The following is a 22,636-nucleotide window of genomic DNA, read 5'->3' as shown; positions in this document are numbered from 1 at the left end:
CAAGAATAAAATTCCACAATTTCCCTTAAGAGCACAACAGGAACATGCTCTATTACCTGGGACTGGACTATATTCCTCTGTCTACTCCAAATGTAATCCCTCATTATACACTTCAGAACAATGTGTCCCAGTTTAATACCTCTGACTCATTTACACTCAAAATAAATTCATATCTCACACACTCAAATACTTATGGGAAGCCTGACACAGATTTCCAGCTGTGTTCCCTCCCCAGTACAAATGGTAATGCTGCCACCATGTCAGACAGGTCCACACACCCTTCAAAGGGTGATCAATTATTAAAAATTAAATATCAAAATAAATGATAGTATGACCAGAAGCAGCCAGGCATTTAAGATGACCTGGAGAGTATCAAACAGGTATGAACACTCTCTAGTCTCTAAAGAAAACCATTGATTGTCCAGCAAGAATATAAGTAATGAAAAACATTTAATAATAAGTAAAATGATTACTAAAAATGTAAATCAATAACTTTCAATAAACACCAGGATTCACACACCAGAAATGTAAAATTAAACTGTAGGATAGAAGTCCATCATTCTAGAAAAACCTCTATCTAAACTAAACTTTACAAATAACCAAGTCCACACGCTACTCAAACCAGGAATCAAAACCAGAAAGGAAGCGGTTACTATAAAGGCTGTCTTCCGAATACTCGACACCTCCAATAACTCCACCAAATATGCCAAGGTCCACCACCGTTGTAAATATGAAAAGTTTTATTACAAAAATAATCAGAAAATCTAACATGCCAGGAATATCAGTACGGATTTAGCGCTTTCGTCTCCCACTGGAGACCTCTTCAGAATCAGTACATAACATATCTTTATTCCTTATATAGTACCCATGAATCCGTTAATTAATTAATAAATTGAATAATAAGTAAATCCAATTGATTAAAAGATACACATATAATCACATTCACTGGTGTACGTGTATTAGAAATATACGATGGATGCTTATTATATGTTATATGTTATATATGTTTACTAGGGGCATACAAATGTAAACTACTTAATTCATTTTATGGATGTCTATAAGCATCCATCGTATATTTCTAATACACGTACACCAGTGAATATGATTATATGTGTATCTTTTAATCAATTGGATTTACTTATTATTCAACTAATTAATTAATTAATTAACGGATTCATGGGTACTATATAAGGAATAAAGATATGTTATGTACTGATTCTGAAGAGGTCTCCAGTGGGAGACGAAAGCGCTACATCCGTACTGATATTCCTGGCATGTTAGATTTTCTGATTATTTTTGTAATAAAACTTTTCATATTTACAACGGTGGTGGACCTTGGTATATTTGGTGGAGTTATTGGAGGTGTCGAGTATTCGGAAGACAGCCTTTATAGTAACTGCTTCCTTTCTGGTTTTGATTCCTAAACTAAACTTTCCTAATCTTATTTTAAAAATAACAGTCAGCTGTTGGAAAAAGTTCTTTTTCCTGTCAATCGACCATTCAAATAATCACCAAGCAACCAGGAACATTCTAATGATATCACCTACTGTTCAGCTGATTCTCTGCAGTTTGTACTTTAGAATCTCCCTCACAAACATGTGCAATTAGAAATGTATCAAAACACTGACAGATTCTTTAAACATTCTGTATAGGCAGGGAGATACTCAACATTTTAAAACTTATTTACATTTTCACAATTAGACATGCTGGTATACAAGTCAATCTGAGAAATATAGACAAATCTCCTGCCAGACATGCTAACACAGATGACAGTGTTTCATTTTCTTCACATCATATTCCATAGTGGATTTAATAATTGTTTTATAAATAGGGATGAATACTAATTATTCCCACTACATCTGTCTGACAATATATTTGCTATATCCCCGGGAACAGAACATGTGATACTATTATGGATGAGCTCAGTGCAATGTTGGGTATTATTCTTTAATTCCCTGATATAGCTAAAGATCATTTTGTTGTTTACATTGGTATCTGTAGCAATTTTAATCTTGCACTCTACTTTATATTTTCAAATTGGTCTTACGTTCCTTGTTGCATATCTTCAGTGATATGGTCCTTAAATAGGGGGATGAGGATTTCTCACAAGTTTTCCTTATTTTCCTTTTGTTATAGTTTATTAATGCAGTCCAGTTTATTAATGCAGTCCAAAACTAAAACTGAAATGTTTTCCAGAAAGACAGCAACTTGACCAAGGAGGGAAGTCTGACTCATTGCCCAGTCAGAGACAGTCAGGGGTCAATGTCATTCTGTTTCTTCTGGCAACATGAGCAAAGCACTAAATCCCAAGCTGGCTCTAAAAAAGCAGTTTTCAGCACTCCCATAATCAACAGTCTCTAGCAAAACTAAGCCATTATGTGTCTCTGTGCTTTCCTTCTTTAGAAGCACAACAGAAGCCTTAATTCCAAACCGAGTCCTGAGAAGCAGTTCACAGGCTCTCCAGAGATCAGTAGTCTTGTAGCAGATGTTGCAGATTTTAAGACCAAGATGGAATAAAATTGGTTAATACTCCAGGTATTAAGGAGGTGGGAAGGTATGAAATAGAGGGTAACATAAGCCTTAACAGTCTAAGGAAAGGGCCTTAACAGATTGATTTCTTTTGTTGACCAGAATTTGCTAGTGAGATGAGACTGGGAGGATTTTCCAGTGTAGAATTTTCAGGAGGGATGGGCAACTCAAGAGTCATGGAAGAGAAAATCACAAAAGGTATTGGATGGGAGGCTGGAAAAATCTCAGTCATGCAACAGTTGTCTCAGAGCAGTTGCAGCTCCTAAAAATGAAACCTTGTCCTGTGTAAATAAAACATTCTATTTCTCATCACCCCGTAAATCAGCTAGATTTAATCCAGTTGCAATCAAAGAATAAAAATATTGTTTTACTAACTTGTCCTTACAAAGAACTTCAACTTATCCTAAACAAAGCAAATTATTAATGTATTGGCTGTTATATGACATCTTCTGGGTCCCCAGATCACCATGAAAGATGTCTGAATGTGCTTTCTGAAATATTCATAACACAAAATACCTCTTTGATGGGTGATTTTTTTAACTGTAGTATACTTCAATAAATTAGTGCACCTGTACCAAAAAATGTGGGTTTGCTGGAAAATTCTTGGGCTTAATAAATTATTATTTCCTAATGCCATTAGTTAACCAACCCACTGGGGCAAAATATTCTACACTTTTTCCTTACCAATATATCCCCAAGCATCCCCATTACTGACTAAATTCAATCATAAACTAGTGAACTTCTCTTCTAATGTATCATACATCTTGCCAGTGAAAAAATCTGAATTTAAGGACTGCAAAAGAACAAACCTACACAAATTTTACAATCAGCTTTTGAATTTTTCTTGTACTGCCACCATCCCCCAAGTGTCTTTAGCTGCTATTTATCCAAGAGTTCTATTCCAACCTGGAAAAGTATTTATACCCCTGGCATAGGGGTACTCTATATGTATTATTAAGTTCTATATCAAAAGTAGAAAAACAAAACTTGTAAGTTCTATTTATAAATTTAAATCTGCCCACATTAAAGACGTTTTGAAAATGATCTGTAAAGAACTTAAAGTTACCACCAGGAAGAGTAAAGTTAACTACAAATTGGAGGTAACATCTTGAAGCCAAAGACGGTTCTGAATCTTTTTTTATAATGTTAAAAAATTAAGAAACAGCACCCAACAGTGTTCTGAACTAATACAAAATGGCATCCTCCACTCAGACGTACAAGACATAGCAAATATCTTTACTGATAAGTTTAGTATAAACTTTACCCAGAAAATGGTCATTGAAATTCTAGAAATCATTGAATCCCTGACACTGCCTATTATTTTAAAGGAGCATTCCTAACTGTGCTCTCAAAAGCCAACAATACCACTTCAATGGGACCAGACAACAAACTTGGATGCGTGATGAATACTGCTAAATATGATATTATGGAACCCTTCTTAAAATTGTTTAACCTGAAGTACGGATGACTGTTGCTGTGATTCCCCAGGAACTATGGACCTGTCAGTCTAACTCGTCTAATCTGCAGGGCTGTGGCATGCAGTGTACTGAACTTCTTAAAATGTGATATCAAAAATATGATACAACTTGACTCTCAGCACCTTGTTTTTTTTGAAGGGTAAGGACTAGCCACCTCAGTGGTCTGAACATTGGCTTTATGTGAAGGTCACTGTTGATGTGACACCAGACCCCATATACAAAATGGAAAAATTGGAACTGATGCAAATGACAATGCCATTTATGTCTACTCAACATAATAAACTTCTTGAGAAGGTCACAGTGGCTGTGCATAGTGGTTACTCTATCCACATAGCCTACACACCTACACAGATCTTGCAAAAGCAATTGACGCCATCCCCATTCTGAAATTATAAATAAACTAAAGACCCAAATGTAGACATGTACCTGATAAGGAAAATAGTAAATTGGTTAAAAAAAACTAACATTGTTAAAGTAGCAGGTGCTACATCAGAAAACAAGAAATTAACTAGTAGTGTACCAGAAGACTTGGTGCTGGGACCCTATCCTATTTGGCATATACTTTTCCAACCTTCAAACAATAAATCCAGATCTGTGGATAACAAAGTTTGTTGATGACTGCAAAATGGACGTTATTGTCCAAACACCCTTGACACTACAGCAGGAAACACGCCTTAATAATCAGTGATATACTAAAAAGAACTAAAATTAAATGCAAAAGAGTGATATTGTTGCACTTTGCAAAAATCTGTCATCTCCAATGTGTACCTTAGTTTGAACTCCACTCCAAACTGACATGATAATCAGGAATCTTGTCATCTGGGTCAAAAAAATCTTTCTGTTTTGACAAGCATGTAGCATTAGTAAGTCTGGAGATCCTTCCATTTAGCAGAACTGATGTCTAAAGGCTCTCATTCAAGTCAAAATAAGTTATTATCCAAATGCACTTTTCTCTTATTAGACCAGTTATAGAGTACAATGCTCCCATTGGTATGTACCTGTCCAGACACATCAAAGAATTAGAAAGACCCCGCACTTCCTAACCAAGATAATTACTGGTCTAATAAACCTGAGTTAGCAAGACAGGTTTGAAACCGTGTCTCTGTACTCAGTCTTAGACTCTCACTTGGAAATCTATGTCTTGCATTCCAATCCATCCTGAACAGAACCCTTCTCATATATCTCCACAAGACAAACAACTCCACAAACACTAGATCTAGGGAATGTGAATCTCCAAAACAATACCAGCACATTGTAGAATGGTGTCCAAAATACCAGCACCCGATACAAAATGGTATTTTGATTAATTTAATCCAAAATAGCCAAACATAAAAACAATACATTAAGCACATTTGTCTGAATTAATGATGCTACCAGACATCATCTGAAAAAGTTACAGTCATGCACATTTGCTGTTTAAATAACCATGCTTTCCTTAAAGGCATGTGTAAAATTTCTTATAAATGCAATAAAAAACACATTACAATATAAGACATTTTAAATATTTTATATTTTGTTAACATATGTAATTATGTAACAATGAAAAATTAAAATAAATTCCATACTTCACAAATTTCTTATGTTTCTAATCTTAAAACAATTATAATTTAGCTGCCCAAAGTTTAAGAACTGAACTAATGGAAACATAATCATTGATTTCTTGGGAGAGAAGGTAGCATTTAATCTGAGTTGCCTCACTAGTTTAGTTGTTTGTATTCTAATTTTGATTTCCATCCCCCCTCACCGGGTCTTGAATAACTTGTTCTAAAATACCAAAATTACTGTCATAACATGTTTATATATTCTTGTTTTCAACACTGTTTCATTTTACCTATAAAAGCAAAGCATGGACAGGTGTGTGTATATACACACACATATATATATATATATATATATATATATATATATATATATATATATATATTTTTTTTTTTTTTTTCTTCAGTGCTTGTTTGTGTTGAAGGATATATATATATATAAAGTCGAAACCTAAAAACAATGAAAACTCAAAAGTGAAATTCAAAATCTCGCACACCAGAGATTTTGAATAAGCGCTTCTACTCCACACACACACACACACACACACACACACACACACACACACACACACACACACACACACACCTTCCTCCCCATACACAAACACAAGCTCTCTACTACATAAAAGCAGGGTGGCAAGTCCCCTGCACCCCTCATGGGGGGGTGCGCCCCCCCACACACCCCTACTTAAATATTCTAACGTCGAGGTCGCACTACATAGAAACACACACAAAATACCGCCACACAAGCTACATTCTCCTCGCACACACACATCACAGCAACAAAACACACTAACACACACCACAGCCCCTACCCAAAACCCTTAACAAATAAACACTTACTTGAATCCACAACAACAGCGAAACACCAGAAGTGCTAATTCAAAATCTCCGGTGTGCGAGGTTTTGAATTTCGTGCCTCTGAGGTTTTGTTGTTTTCAGGATTCAACTTTATAGGCTGAGATACTGAATTTTGATATTTCTGTATTTTGAGTTTCTAAAGTGAATCCATATATATATATATATATATATATATATATATATATATATATATATATATATATATATATATATATATATATATATATATATATATATATATATTAACCAGAAAACACTAAGTAGCCTTCCAGTGGAAACAGTACAAGGACACCAAAGTTTAACACTTTTATCCACTTTATTTCTGTGAACTTCTTCAGAAAATCTTTTAACATACCCCCATAGTGACATAAATAGCATTCTCACAATCACATGACAAATTTAGTCCAATTACCTTACAAATATATTAATTCATATTATGAAACCATATCACTTAAAAAATCTATATACACACATAACTTACATAAAAAATAAATAAAAAATTAGAAAATTAAAATAATAAAAAAGTAACAAGCATTTATTAAACACTTGTTACTTAATTTGTAAAAAAACATTTCAAGATAATAGTTTGATTCAAACCTGGTGCAGTGCACGATCTGTAGCCAGGTAAATCTGCCAAAATGATTCCTTACATTCAAGTAAAGTTTTACAATCACCTGAAAAGCAATCATTCTTGACACTATCAATAACAAAAAATGAAAATTTCTTAAAATCTGTGCATGTTGTGGCAGGTCCCATTAATGAATTAGTAAAATCTTTCTTTTTGATGGCTAACTGATGTTCGTATATCCTACGTTTTAAACATCTAATGGTCTTTCCAATGTAAAAACTTGGACAAGATAGACAAGTCGCAACATATACCACAAATTCACTATTACATGTAAAGTAATGTTTGGCCCAAAGAGTTTTATTAATGTGACTGAATTTAACTGAAGAAGAGTTACTAACAATCCTACATTGTTTGCAGTTCCATTGTCATCTTTGTCTTGTTTAAATCCCATCTCAAATATACCTTTGATGTTAATGACTTTCTTGTAAGTGAATCTAGGACACATCCCTATAGATGTAACCAAATCTCTATTGCCTAACAAAACCTTCCAAATTTCAACGATGATGTTTTTTATAAGCCACATTTCGTTGACTATAGGTAAAGGAAAGGCACAAAAATAATTCTTATCACTGGACATGTCAACTACACTACTCACATTTATATCCAAGCCATGTGTGTTAGCTTACAAAATATGACAGGCTACCCCATACCTCAATGTAAGTACCTCCTGTTCTATTTTCCTGAGCCATTTGTCATTATAACATCTGTATTCAAAGACATCAAAAAACTTAAATCATCTAAAAATATCTTGTCATCTGATGTCAAACAGTTCAACCTAATATTTTGCCCTTTGATAAGCCCTTTCTTCATATGAGGTGGATATAAACTGTCTCTGTGTAAATATTGGTCAGCAAAAACTGGTTTTCTGTAAATGCTACTGGTGAACTTATTGCATTGAAAATTATACGTCAAATGTATATCCAAAAAATTAATAACCTTTCCAAAACCACTAACACTAAACTCAAGAAAGTTAGTGGTTTCATTTAAGTAAAAAAAAAATTCAACAAAGTCCTCATACTCTCCCTGCCATAAAAAAAAAAAACTGGTCATCTATGCAATGCTGGTATAAAATTATTTTATTTGCTGCAGGATGTGTAGTCAGAAATTTAGATTCCCAATTTGCCATGACTAAATTTGCAAATGCTGGGGCGACCCTTGCCCCCATTGCCACACCTGATGTTTGTTTGTACAGTTGTTCATTAAACTTAAAAAAATTGTTATCTAATACCAGATCCATAAGAGAACAAATAGTATTAATCTTTGTGTCCTCAAAACTTGTATTATGTGTTAAATATTCTCTCAAGTATTCAGTAACTACTTCTTGATTGATACTAGTATATAATGATCTAACATCTAATGAGACAAAATGAAAATGTCCAGCTGTAACTACTAACTTACTCAAAAATTCAAGTAAGTGCCAAGAGTCATGCAAGTAATATCTGGATGCCTGTAACACAATACTTAAAATATGGTCAAGCCAAATAGAAATTGTCTCGGTCTTAGATTTGCTTGCAGATATGATAGATCTAAAAGGTGGTTTAGTGCAGCTATTCTGCACTTTAGGAATGCCAAAAAGTACAGCCATTTTAGGATGATTAACCTGCAAATAACTGTAACAGTCATTATCTATCTCACCTTGACAGAACATATCAAATAAAGTTGCATGCAATCATAAATAACTTTTCTTGATGTCAAAAATCTCCACCTTCTTATAGGTGGTGTCCTGCTGTAACATGTTTTCAGTAGACTTCAAATAGCCAACAGTGTTCATCACTACTACCTTACTACCTTTATCTGCCCTCATGACTCTGAGTTCTCTGTTCTTACTTAGGGATAACAACGCTTGATGCTCTTCATCACTTAAATTGGAAATCTTATGTTCAGTTCTAATCTTCCTAAAATCTGACTCGCACAAATCCTGAAATACCTGTAATGTACTCTGTAAGGGAGGATTGAAAATACTTTGTTTTTTGGGTTTTTTGTTTGATGAAAAATCTACATCTTTCACAACAACATGCATAATGTAATTCAAATTTAATTTTCTTAAAAATAACCTGAAATCAATGATAACCTTAGCTACATTCATTGAACAGCTGGGAATGAATGAAAAAACTTTTTTTCAAAACTGAAACTGTATGTTGGAAATCTTATGTTCAGTTCTAATCTTCCTAAAATCTGACTTACACAAATCCTGAAATACCTGTAATGTACTCTGTAAGGGAGGATTGAAAATACTTTGTTTTTTGGGTTTTTTGTTTGATGAAAAATCTACATCTTTCACAACATGCATAATGTAATTCAAATTTAATTTTCTTAAAAATAACCTGAAATCAATGATAACCTTAGCAACATTCATTGAACAGCTGGGAATGAATGAAAAACCTTTTTTCAAAACTGAAACTATATGTTCAGATAGTGTTACATGTGACAAATTTAAAATTTCAAGTCCAAAGTCCACAACAGCTTGAGAGACTACCACTTCCTCCTGTTCTTCCCCCTCCTTTTGCCTTTGTTTTGGGTCGAATTTGACCATTTTGGTGTCCGCTTGTTGCCCATCTTGTCCATTAAAAAAGGACCAGTGTTATGTGTGGAATTAACGCTCTCAGAAGTGGAAGCAACCATTGCATAGCTAGTGTTCGCCACAGTACTAGTGTTATTCATATCCTGGTCAGTGTTATCTATATCTATGTTGTTGACACCATTACTTTTATTGTCCGTAACATCATTCTTGTTATTAATTACACCAGTACCACCTATATTTATACCAGAACTATCTTTATTAACTTCCCTGATGTTCTCCACAATATTTGGAATATCAGATGCTACAGTCCTTTCTCATAGAACATAAGCTGCATGATTATTATTCGCTAAGATATCTCTTCTCAGCTTAAACTGTTTTCTTGCTGTAATTGAGGCTCTCTGCCTATCAGCCTTTGTCCCTATTCCACAGTACAGTTGAGAGAAGTTAGAGAAACTAGAATAACCCCTTATGCATGCATCCAAATCTCGCATGACTTCCCTCACTTAAGATATATATATATATATATATATATATATATATATATATATATATATATATATATATATATATATATATATTACACTCATACTTCCAGAGTTCCCCTGTCTCAAAGTGACTTCTAAAACTACTGGGTCATACAACTTTAAAATATCACCTGGTAAGATATTTGGATATTGCCTGCAGCTGATTCTTTACCTCATTCTTTAATAATCACTGCTGTTGTTGGAGCACTTTTTTTTCTTTAAATAATGTTTTTAAATTACAGCCATTTTTATATATGTATATAAATTGAAGATTATCTCCCACTCTTTTTAAAATAGCCTCATTAGTTTTGAAAATACTCCAGTTTTTCCAATTAAAAATTTTAACCTTATTTGTGTCTGAAGTATACTGCAGTGCTGACACACTCTCAAAAGTATTACTGACTTTGTTTTTTGTGGTCCCATTATTTAAGCCTATCCTTAAAGTGGTTATACTTTCCTGTCTGTCACTAATTCTGAACATATCTCTCACTATGTTCTGAACCCTCTCTTTCACCACAATTCTCACACCATCTCTAGCCTGTCCTCCTCCTGAGTAGTAGACTCTGTATCCCAAGCCAAGCGTCTTTGCTGCACTGCCCTTTCATCTTGTCTCTGGAATACATATGTTCCTTTGTACCATCATGTCATCCACTTTCAAGCTCATCCTGTCAGTGAACCTACATCAAGTATAGTTAATTCTTAGTTCATGTTTGGTTGGCCAATGGAGGCAGATATACTCCACCCACCATTAGCATGAGTCCCTGGCATAGGTCAGAGTAGGCCGGGACCTCAACCCACTTATCGCCGGCAAATTCCCATGACACATTAGTCAACATAACCAAATAATCTAAAGCTATATTTTGCACCAATTAGTGGTAAGCCTTACCACGGTGTGCAGTCTATGATCCCTGTTTTCCTATCTTGGGGATACTCCGCATCACAGTAGATGCCCAAAGTGGTTGGTATATGCATCTTTTCTCCCTATAGGACACCATGTGAAGTCTGTGCTGCTGCCAAGCACTCCATTGGTGATTTTGAGATGAAAACACTCAAAATGTTTTTCAAAGGTGGGAAGAACCCCACATAGACAGAAGGAAAACATGCAAACTCCAAACAGGCACTGGCAGGAGGTCAGGATGAAACTTTGTACTTTGTGCATGGCAACGGGTGTCCTTAAATAATATATATATGTATGTATGTGTGTATATATATATATATATATATATATATATATATATATAGATATGACACACACCCACACACACACACTCACACACACACACACACACACACACACACACACACACACACACACACACACACACACACACTCCTCAGCACCTTCCATAAATCAACTAAATTTAAAGCCTTTGCAGTCATTTAATGGAAACAAATACTTGCTAACCAGCCCTAACCAAGAACATTTAAAAAACGTTAAAGCTTTAAAGTAAAACAAAATCTTAAAATAAAGCAAATTGCAATAAAAGAAGAGCAAAAGATAAGACGTAATACAAGCATGCCTATATTAAATGAAGAATTCCAAAATAGTCACATGATAGCAACAGTCTTAGAGCTGTTGCAGCTCCCAAAGAATCTTTTCTACAGATCTGTTTGTAGCAACAAGTTGACATATTTGGAACAGAATGCAGCAGATGTATCTGTGATCTTTGTCTGGAAGAAAATGTAGTGAGCATTTTTTCCACTGATGTTGGATTTGTTGGCAAATTTAGAAGCTGGCAATTTGTGCATCACAGACTTCTGTGCATAGAAACCTCTGACCCAGAAAGCAAGAAAGTTTAAGCTGATTGACTGCTTTACATTATATCTTGTTTGTTTAAATAGCAATGTCTTATATTAGCCCTGCACTCTATTTTTCTGAGCTACACTGAGCTGTGTGACACATCTCCTTCTGTGGCTGAGTTTTACCCGATGTGATCTTGGTACTTATCCCTTCCGCATCCAGGGAAATAGAATTACATTTATATCTGGACTTTCAAGATGGTGGTCATCTAGTAAATATCCTATCCACAGAGCTCTCAAATTTTTCTACTTAAAACCAAGGAAAAAAACACAAAATCTGTATGGAAAATAATTAACCTGATGAGAAGGGTTATCTAGACTACAAATACTACATCAAGCTGGATATTTTGCTTCATAAAGAAACAAACTTAGGCTAACTGCCTCCATCCTGTTCTACGTGATTCAGCCACATGTATTCTACAGGCCTGAAACTATTCATATCCTTTAACATATACAGGAAAGATCAAAATTAAAATACAATGGCAAAAGAACTGGACACTATGGAGACACAAACCACTAAAACAAAGCTCTCAGTAACAGCCTCTCCTGAGAAAGAAGTAGCTGCCAAAAGACAAAAAGTAAATAAACAAATGCTGGTGTCTAACAAATCTAGTGCTAAATCTAAATCTGAAGCAAGCTTCCACATGGAAGAACTCAAAGAAGCTCTTCAACCAATACAAGCAGGGATTAGGGGTTTCGTCCTAACAACTTACTAATTTTGCTACCACAATCAATCAAATTGCTGAGCATGTTGATAATCTGGAACATAAGACCCAGTCAAATGAAATCCAAATCCAAACCCTGAAAGAGGAACTTCGCACCAAAACAGCTTCGCTAAATGAGATCCAGAAAAGCTAACAGACCTGGAGGCAAGAAGCAGACGCAACAATGTTCTAATCAGGGGTCTTCCAGAAAAATTTGAAAATATTCAACTGATTAGTACTGCTAAACAAATCTTTGAATACATTCTTCGCTCAGAGGGAAATCTGACAGAAGTAATAATTGAGCGGGCCGATCGCGCCCTTCACAAATGGCAAGACTCTACAGCTCCATGCCAAGTGTATGTCAAATTCCTTAATTTTCAAGATGCCCAAAGAATGTTAACAGCCACCAAAAAACAAAAAGCATTTACCTGGAACACCTATAGAATTACCTTTTCACAAGATCTCCCCCTCACAATTAAAGAAAACAGACATAAATTCTCTCCTTTCTTTGCCAACTTAATGAAAAGAGGCATAAAGTTCCAAATGCATTATCCTAGTACATTAATCCTTTATAATAATGACACTAGAGTTGCTATCAACTCACCCAAGGAAGCAAAGTCCGCATTCATCATTTGCTTTGGTAAATCTCCGGAACTGTAAGATCTACACCTACAAGAATAGTTAACACATAAAACACTCCACTCCGATATTTTTTGAAGATCGTGAGCCTTTATCTACAGTAAACCAAGGTTAATCGTCTAAATAATCTCTAAAAATCTTCTAAACCAATTGATCTAACTGAGAAGGCAGGAACATAATTGTGATTTTCTGTTGGCCAGTGGGACTGATTTTTTCTTACAGCTTCCTTGGGCTCCAACAAAGATGCTCTCCCAAGCACCCACTTAAAGGTCTCCTTATCAGCCTATATCACCACAGTGAGTGTGGTCAACAAAAATAGTTTGCTACATTCAGTACTGAACTCTATAATCAGGCATGCACTATGGGATGAAAAATTTGCTATCAGTTTGAACGCCACAATTCCGTTTCCTGCCTCCCTCGCAGATAAGTAAACACAGTCAACCAGGGACTTTACGGCAAGTCTTTCCCTCTATCTATCTATCACCACTTCATATGCCCTGAAAATTTCTATATAAATCCGATCTATATTTTGTGAAATGTGCTTTATTCATTCATTTTTCACCTGACCTGTTATGGCTTGAGGCTGCTTAAACATATTTTGTATATATAACAAAAAACACTTTAACAAGCTAGCAGTATATAAAAAGGTCTAGTTCAATTTTTTTTTTCTTTTTTTCCTCTTCAACTCTTTAGCATCGATCAGAAATGTGCACCTCGCTCTACATCTCATTGAAACAAGTTAATGATTGCATATGGACTCAGCTTTCATCCCAGTAATATTTCTGGGTGTTGTGAAAGTTTTCGTTAACTTCTATTACTTTAGGCATTAGATGCCTGTGATCTAGAGGAAAGCGATCACCTGGTATCAGTCTTTGGTGTGGTACTTCTAATTTAATGAGCTCTACATGTAGTTTTGGCCACCAATGACCATATTAAGTATATTAGCATTCTAGCTAAACCTTAATTTTGTTTTTTGAGCGCAGTGCAAGTTGGTTTGTAAACAAAACTACATATGATCATGAAAGGTTAACATATGTATATATTATTTGTAATAAGGCTTTCTCATGTTTTTCTATTATATTATTGATGTTGTACTCATCATATTGCTATCAGTTGCTTGTAAACTAACTGTTCTTGTTAGGTCTAGGCTTTCTAATATGTTTGCTTCCGGGTGATTAGGCTTTGCTTAACTTATAATAGCAAATACTGAGTACTGCATATTGTGTTATATTGTCATATGGACCTCTTTGTCACTTTCATTTTGTAGACATTTTGTCAAGCTCCAGTCTCTAGATTATCCTTTTACACTATTAGGGTCAACATATCTGGGTCAACTAACTAGCCACGTTGAACCTCGATTATGGTACTAATGATTTTTTGCTGGCTCACGTAGTAAATACATCATACTATTCCATAACTACTCATGATGTTTTTTCCTCCTATGTCACTACACAATAAGAGGGGCTCATGGATCTTTGCAAGTAGGGCCTAGGATGATCAGTCTTGAGATGAGCATACTTTTGTATATAGGTTTATTTAGAATGTTTATGTTGTTCCTAGTGCTTTATTTACCTACACTGACACAAATATTTTCAATTTTGATATATCGAATTTCTCTTTCTTTTGTTTTACTCCTTCAAATAGGGGGGGTTAGGTGGTCAGGCACTAGGTTAAGGCTGAAGGAGTCTGATGATACCATTATAAACTTAAACTCATATACAGGAACTCATAACATGACATGGACCTCCAGAACTATCATACATCAGTCAAGCAGAGTAAAAATACAGTCAAAACCTGGGGCAGAGGATAAAATGATAGAAAAAATGGTCAAAAAGTCTATTAATTATTCAATCACTTCCATTCATAGCCCATGGGGTGGACGTTAGATGCTTGGAACATAAGGAGCCTACAGAATTAAGGAAAGAAAAATCTCTTGATGCACCTATTGTTTAAATCCCAAGCCAATGTTTGCTTCATTCAAGAAACCTATATGCTCAAAGAGGACTGGGGAAAGGATACCAATAGAAGTTGGATACAATCTCTAATAGCCGCGGGGGACAGTTTAAATTCAAAAGGGGTGGCCATTCTTATTAAAAAACATTTCAAGAGGTTATAACAGATTCTAAATTTGAAAAAAATGGAAGATGGTGCCTTTTCACAACAGTGAATCCTAAATCTAGTAAACTGGTCCTCTTTTTAAATTTATATGGTCCTTGCACAAAACAGCAAGACTTTATTTTAGCAATTTATAATATTCTCTGTTCATTTCCAAATCACCATTATATTATAGGAGGAGACTGGAATGCAGTCATAGACCCAGTCTTGGATCGCACCAGCAACTCAAACTCCTACAACTTCCAAGCCTCAATTGCACTGGGGGAATTAATGTCTGATCTAAACCTTATAGACCCTATCTCATTCAGTGGAAATCTAACTAAAGATAACATTTATACTTACTATTCGAAATGCTATAACACTTGGTCACGTTTAGACTTTTTCGTAATCTCAGAATCCCTAGCAAGCCTTGAGTTAAAATTCCACACAGAGTCCAGGTTTTTATCAGACCATGCCAAAATCTCTATTTATACTTTACAAACAAAGCATCATCAAAACTTGTTTATGGCAACTGAACCCTAAGCAATAACTTACTATTTAAAAAAGATATACTGCAGGAAATCAGAGAAAGCCTGTCAGAACTTGAGAACAAATTCAAATCCATCAAAATACTACTAGACATACAATGGGCCACTTACAAAACAAAATTGAGGGGAATTTTAATATAAAAGGCTTCTTATTACAAAAAGTTAAACAAAGAGAAAGACGTTGGGCAGGATTCACAAAGCCTCCGTGTAAGAGTTACAAGGCTTACACGGAGGCTGCAGTTAAACAGTGTGACGTCAGCATGTCATGCATATGCATGAGGGCATGCTGAATCACACCTAAGGCTTACACGGTCCATGGAAGACAGTAGGGGGTGTGTCCGTAGGCCGAGCCCTGCAAACGGACATGCCCCCAGAAGAGTAAAAGTCCCAAAAGTAAACTCCCACGACAGAGTCCATGGAAATGTGAATAAACACGACACAACACATGCCCCCACAGACTATGAACATAAAATATATAAATGAACATGTTATATTTTTTTTTAATTGTAAAGATGTTTGCCCGTGAGTGCGCTCGTTTGCGCGGGTGTGCCCGTAGCTCAGCCACAGTTAGCAGTAAGTGGAAAAGCATATAAAAACTAACTATGCAAAGTAAGCCAAAAAGCAATAGCATAGCAGTAGAGACGTCGGCTGAAGAGCAGGCAGTCATGGTTTGAGCCCCCACAACATAAAGTTTTATATTTAGTGAAATAAGCACGAAACAGGTCCCTGACATATATGTACACTTATAAAATTATATTTTATGTAAAACATAATGAAATAGGCTATTTATTTTGAAGAAATGTGAGATAACAAAATACTAAAAAATGCCAGATGTGCCTATAGCTGAGCTACAGTTTAACAAGATGAGTGCATGTGCCCGTAGGTGAGCAGTGGTTTAACAGGTGTAAAATCAGTGCCCGAAGGTGAGCAGTGGTTTAACAGGTGCAAAATGAGAGCCTGTAGGTGAGCAGTGGTTTAACAGGTGCAAAATGAGTGCCCATAGGTGAGCAGTGGTTTAACAGGTGCAAAATGAGTGCCCGTAGGTGAGCAGTGGTTCAACACGCTGAAACTGTGTGCCCATGGCTGAGTTGAGCGTAATATGCGTGCTGACAGCCAAATGAGGTGTAAACCAGCTTAACCTGTTTGCGCAGAGCTGCGCACTGCGCCAACAAGCTAACCGACGGGCAACGTTGAGCAAGCTGTAACAAAACTGCCTTTACACAGACACACCCCCTAGCCTGTCTAGACAGTCATAAAATATAAAAAGCAGTGGCCAGCTTCAAACCCAGGATACCATGCACCATAGTCAAGGTACTGAACCACTAAGCCATGACAGCTGTACTTAAAAATGCAGTAATAGCAAATATATAGGAATGAATAGAAAGAGGAGCATGACAAAGCAGGTTTTGTGAAGCTGATACAATTCCAAAATGGCCAATCACAGATAAGTGCGGGAAAAACGGCATATATAAGCCCCATAGGCGGGAATACACAGCATAACCGATTGTAGAACTAACCTGCAGCCAGAATGTCAGGAGTAGGTGAGGGTAGTTGCTTCCGAGCACAGAGGTGGGGTGTTGAGGAGTCCAGATATATGGTCTGGCTCCTTGTCCACAATCATGAGGCCCAACTCATGTAGGGCCAGGTCCTGTGGGGAGCATATAGGGCTGAGGCGTGGGACTGGTTGGCTCATGATCTCACCAGTGCCACAGGGATTCCAAGGACTGGTGAGCAGGTCCGTCACCACCATGCAGACCTGAAGAGACGTAAGCAGGACCAACTGAACCTTTGGAGCCAGGAGGCCCGGCAAATGCCCTATGCCCCACTACTAAGTCACATCTAATTATGTATGTAAGAAATTAACCTAGCTGATATTATGGAGATGTGTATTCCAATATTACTTTATTTATATTACAGCTGCAGGTGTCCGTTCTGTGAACTGCAGAGCCTATGGCGATAGGCTGGTGCGGTTGCGCCACCAGGCAGGTCAGTAACCCTCTCCCTGTAACTGTAAATAAATATAAAAGTATGACAGTTAGCAAAAGAGTGCAGTGTAGTCACTAAGTAATAAAATGTGCAAGTAACAGTGTAAGAGTGTTTGCAAGTATTGCTTGATTACAAAAGTGTGTTGCAGTCTGTAATCCACACAGAAAAATGAAAATGTCTGAAATAAAGTCTGAAATAAAGATGCCCCACTTGTAATATAATTGTACACAACCTGCAGCACGCTGAAAAGTACAGTTGCAGAAGATGAGCAAATCATGTGTGAAATATATCCCTGTTGAAATACTGAAACATGACAGAAGTGAGAATGTTGGAAAGGATTGTAATAACAACAGGTAAAACATGTCAATAAAGCCTAGAAGTAAGTACCATCCTGAATTGTAAAATTAAAACAAGTGAGAGAGTGTGAGAAAGAGTTATGAATCCACCAATAAAGTAGTAATAACTCCTGAATAAAGTATACTGCAGTTAGTACAGAATGAAATGAATGTGACAAGCAGAACCAAACTGCGAAATGTGTTCAAAATATACCTGCAGCTGGAATGTGTATCCCAAAATCTGGATATGTTGCTCTCAGTCTGCAATATGCAGATAGTATGATTGTCTGAAATACCAAACATTCACAGTTGTCTATAGCTATATAAAGCAAATGTAGCAGGATAATGTAGCTGAACAAAGCCAGATATGAACGTGTATGAATAAAAATGAAAATGTATATTGATGTAGCAGTAACATTCCTATCACCAACTTGAAGTAGTTATCACATAGAAAACTGTAGGTACAACTGTAGTGTGTATATATCTGCAGCTATTAGAAATGTACAGCATATGTATTGGTATTTGAAGGTGTTAATTATATTTTCTTCACCCTACCCTATAACCACATATAATCCATTCCACGGGAAATTGGTATGTGCAATCACAATTAACACCCCTGGACATTTGTCCTGTTGGGTCATACATATTTGCATGTACGTTGATGCATCTGCCCTGTTCATACATCCAAACCTGATGGCCTGTTGCCATCAATCAACCCTGCATGTTGTTGGACTGTGTATTGCTGGTCAAATTATGCATGTGTTATGCTCGCTGTTCAATGGTGTGAATATCTGGGTGTTTGGTTAATGGGAATACTAATGCATGTTGTTACAACTAATTGCGAATGGTATTGTATGTTACTAACCCAAACTGTCATGACATAATGCAAAACATAGGACTACAGGGAAGGCGGGTTCCAGCGGACCCACCTCTCCCACCTCAGCTGGCGAGTGCACCTGGCAGTAGTGCCCAGTCTGGACCCTCCTCCGGTTGCCCTGTGCCACCTGCGGGTGGAAGCGCTGCAGGGGATTGCGCTCGTCCCCCCTCTGCAAGTGTGGCAGGAGGAGAACCACCGCTCACCCTCTGTAGCGTCCGGACTGTGGTGCATAGGGAGATCCAGGAATCTGTTCTTGGGCCCCTACACCAGCTTGAGGCACAGGTGGCACAACTAACGGGCATGCCTGTCGCACGGCCTACACAGCCCTCAGCACAGCCCTGTCCTGGGCAGTGAAGGTACAGTGGCAACTGCCCATGGATGGGGATATCAGTTCCACTGTTGCCATCTGTGGGCTCATGGGCTCTGGATATCCAAACATCCGTCCCCGTCAATTGTGTAACCCCCCCACACGTGTCATACACCACCCCTGTATGCGTCTTGTTTGTCTTGTCTGTTGACCTACCCAACCTACCTCCCCAGCTATACCGACTTCCTTTACCTGACATACCACTCTCACCTGAAAAAAAAAAAAAAAGGGCACTCTGTACCCACAAAAAAATTATGCCCCATACATAGCTGCCCATTTCGCACACATGTCTGCTGGACATGAAAACTGTCAATTACAATTGGCTGTACAACAAGTATTATTGTTGTCCTGACACCTCTCTCAGGGGTGGAAAGTTTCAAATGTCACACCAAATTACAAACATATGCAGAGCTGTTGCTGATGAAGAAATGGGCAGCTATGGGCCTTACCTACATCCCTCCTGCAAAACCCAAGCTTGTTTCCCTACTGTCTTACCCTCTTTGTGACCCCTTTTTCACCACTTTCCTGTCTCCCCATTTTCATTTCTTTCAAAGAAAATAGCGCGGGTGTGCGCCAGAGTAAGCACTGTTAAGCGGTTGTAAGTGGGTGTGCACAGAGCTGAACGCCAGTGCGCATGCGGGAGCTCCACGCAAACCAGCGCTAACCCAGTTACAACTGCTTAAAAGTGCCTTAGTCACTCTGAATGACAGGTCCTGTAGTCAGTTCAAAAGCAAAATAAAATCCCACTGTCAGTCCCGAACCCAGGAAACAGTAGTCTGCATGACTTACCACTAAGCCATGACTGTTATATAAGAACATTGTGCTACAATAAATATATCATGTAATAGTAGGAATGAATGTAAAGGGAATATAGGATGTGTAGTACACAAAGCATGTCATGTATATTTACTGTCAAATCTAGTGGATTTCTATAATAGTAGTGTGTGAACAGAAACAGCCATGCTAGTTAGTAGCTAGTAGGTAATAATGTCAGTTATTATACATATATAAATATATGTGTGTATATATATATATATATATATATATATATATATATATATATATATATATATATATAGTTGTAGGTTTCAGTGTACATACACACTTAGTACAGGAAACAGGAGAGATGAATGGAGAAATGTTAATCGACAACACAGCCTGAATTATGAGAGAGATACTAACCTTTACACTCACAGAACAGTGTCCACAGCATACCAGCATGGTCGCGCCCTTACAATCTGAAAGGGCAACGCCTATAGCACTGTCCTGAAATCACAGTGAGAACTGCAATCAGTACACAACTGGCTGCATGCAATTAGCAAATGCTGGCTTACAATTGGTGCAGAGGCCATCACATGGACATATGCAGATACTACAAAAGCATCCTGTACTCCCACTCCACGCATGCAATACTTTCATTGCACCGTCTGGAGGCAGAGAGAGAGAGAGAAAAAAAAAGAAAGAAAAAAAGAAAAGAAAAACACAAACAAAAACCACACTTAAGACAAACTAAGTTGAAGCTGTCATCAGTGCCAGTATCAAGCTGGGCTAGCAGCAGCAGGAACCTATACTAATGGTAACGCAACCAGCTGCGACAAACACAGGTAATGTAAAGTAACAATTTAATAGTCTACATACTGTGAACCCTCCATATGTGTTATTGGTCTGTATCTATATGTATGTCTATGTGATAAGTTGTGTGTACGTTGTTTTACCCAAAGGGGATGACTATACATTACATGTCATTCAGTGTTAGGCCATGATTCTGGCACCAGTTGTCCGTTTCAGTGAGGCCTGTCTGTAGGATGTGTGTGTCAGCTGGTGTAACGACTATGGTGCTTAGTTCGCTGTCATCTGGGAACTTTGTCATCCACAACCCGCCCATGTTTGCTTTCACATCTGAGAAGTAAATGCCAAACAAGAGGGGTCCTAGGACAGAACCCTGTGGGATACCACTTGTGACTGGCTTTGAGTCTGACATGGCTCCTGCAATTTTGACTTTATGGATTCTGTTGTTCAACCAGTTTGCAACCCATCATGTGACATATGTATTAACATTTAAGCTGATGAGCTTGTCTATGATGCCTGAGTGGAGTATTGTGTTGAAGGCCTTAGGCAAGTCCAGGTAGACTGTATGGACTGCTTTACCCTCATCAATGGCTGTAGTGACTGTTTTGAAAAAGTCAACCAGGTTCAAAAGGCAGGATCAGCCCTTCACAAAGGCAAACTGGGTGGGATCAAGTGTCTGTAGGTACCCAATATCGCTGTATATAACTGGTGTACTACTGAACTGTATCATACGTAGTATCAATGGCACAGTTGTGCCCACTGACATTAATCCCCTCTTTTCTGCAGGTCCCTCCTGTGTTACAGCAAGGCAGCCCATCCATGCCGGTGAGTGTGTTTTAACAATACCTATAATAGTCCTGATAGTGCTAGTAATAATAGTGTAACTCAGTAGTGCTCTGTGTGTATACTGCGGGGTGTGCATGTGTGCGTGTGTCCACATGTGCACGTGTGCATGTGTGCATGTGTGCATGTGTGCATGTGTGCCTGTGTCTATGTGTGCATGTGTGCACGTGTGCACGTGTGCACATGCGCACATGTGCACGTGTGCACGTGTGCAAGTGTGCATGTGTGCATGTGTGCCTGTGCCCACGTGTGCATGTGTGCATGTGTCCACGTGTGCATGCGTGCATGTGTGCATCACTGGTAACATTGTGTAGACATTGTAAACTGTGTTTCCTGTCTTCCTCCCACAGGTTCTGGTGCTGCTCTGGTGTCCTGCAGCAGGGAACCTGAATCTGGTGCCACAGGTACTGATAATGATGATATCTATGTAATGGCACAGGAAGGTGTGTCAGGGTCCATCATTGGTCAGCCAATTGACAGTACACAGCTGTCAACCCCATCATTGCGCACAGTCATCCTGCCAGTACATCCTATGTCACCAATGTCCCTAGGTGATGGACAGGATACAGTGGGCATTGACCAGGGTAATGTGGTATCTGTGGCACATGCTTCCCCACACAGCAGCCATGGACAGGGTCCTGAGATGGTACCACGCAGACAGTTGCCCATGGGTTCTCGTGGGAGCATCCGTGGGCGTACTGCCTCTGGCAGATGTGCCCAAAGAGGTCTGTCAACCTCAGCTATGTTTCGGGCTGTCATGCAGGCACAGTCACGTATGGAAAGGTACACCAGACA

The sequence above is a fragment of the Protopterus annectens genome, chromosome 1.part2 (genome assembly GCF_019279795.1).
Source record: "Protopterus annectens isolate FY-2018-M chromosome 1.part2, PAN1.0, whole genome shotgun sequence".
NCBI lineage: Eukaryota > Metazoa > Chordata > Ceratodontiformes > Protopteridae > Protopterus > Protopterus annectens.
Note: the sequence above shows the minus strand (reverse complement) of the source record.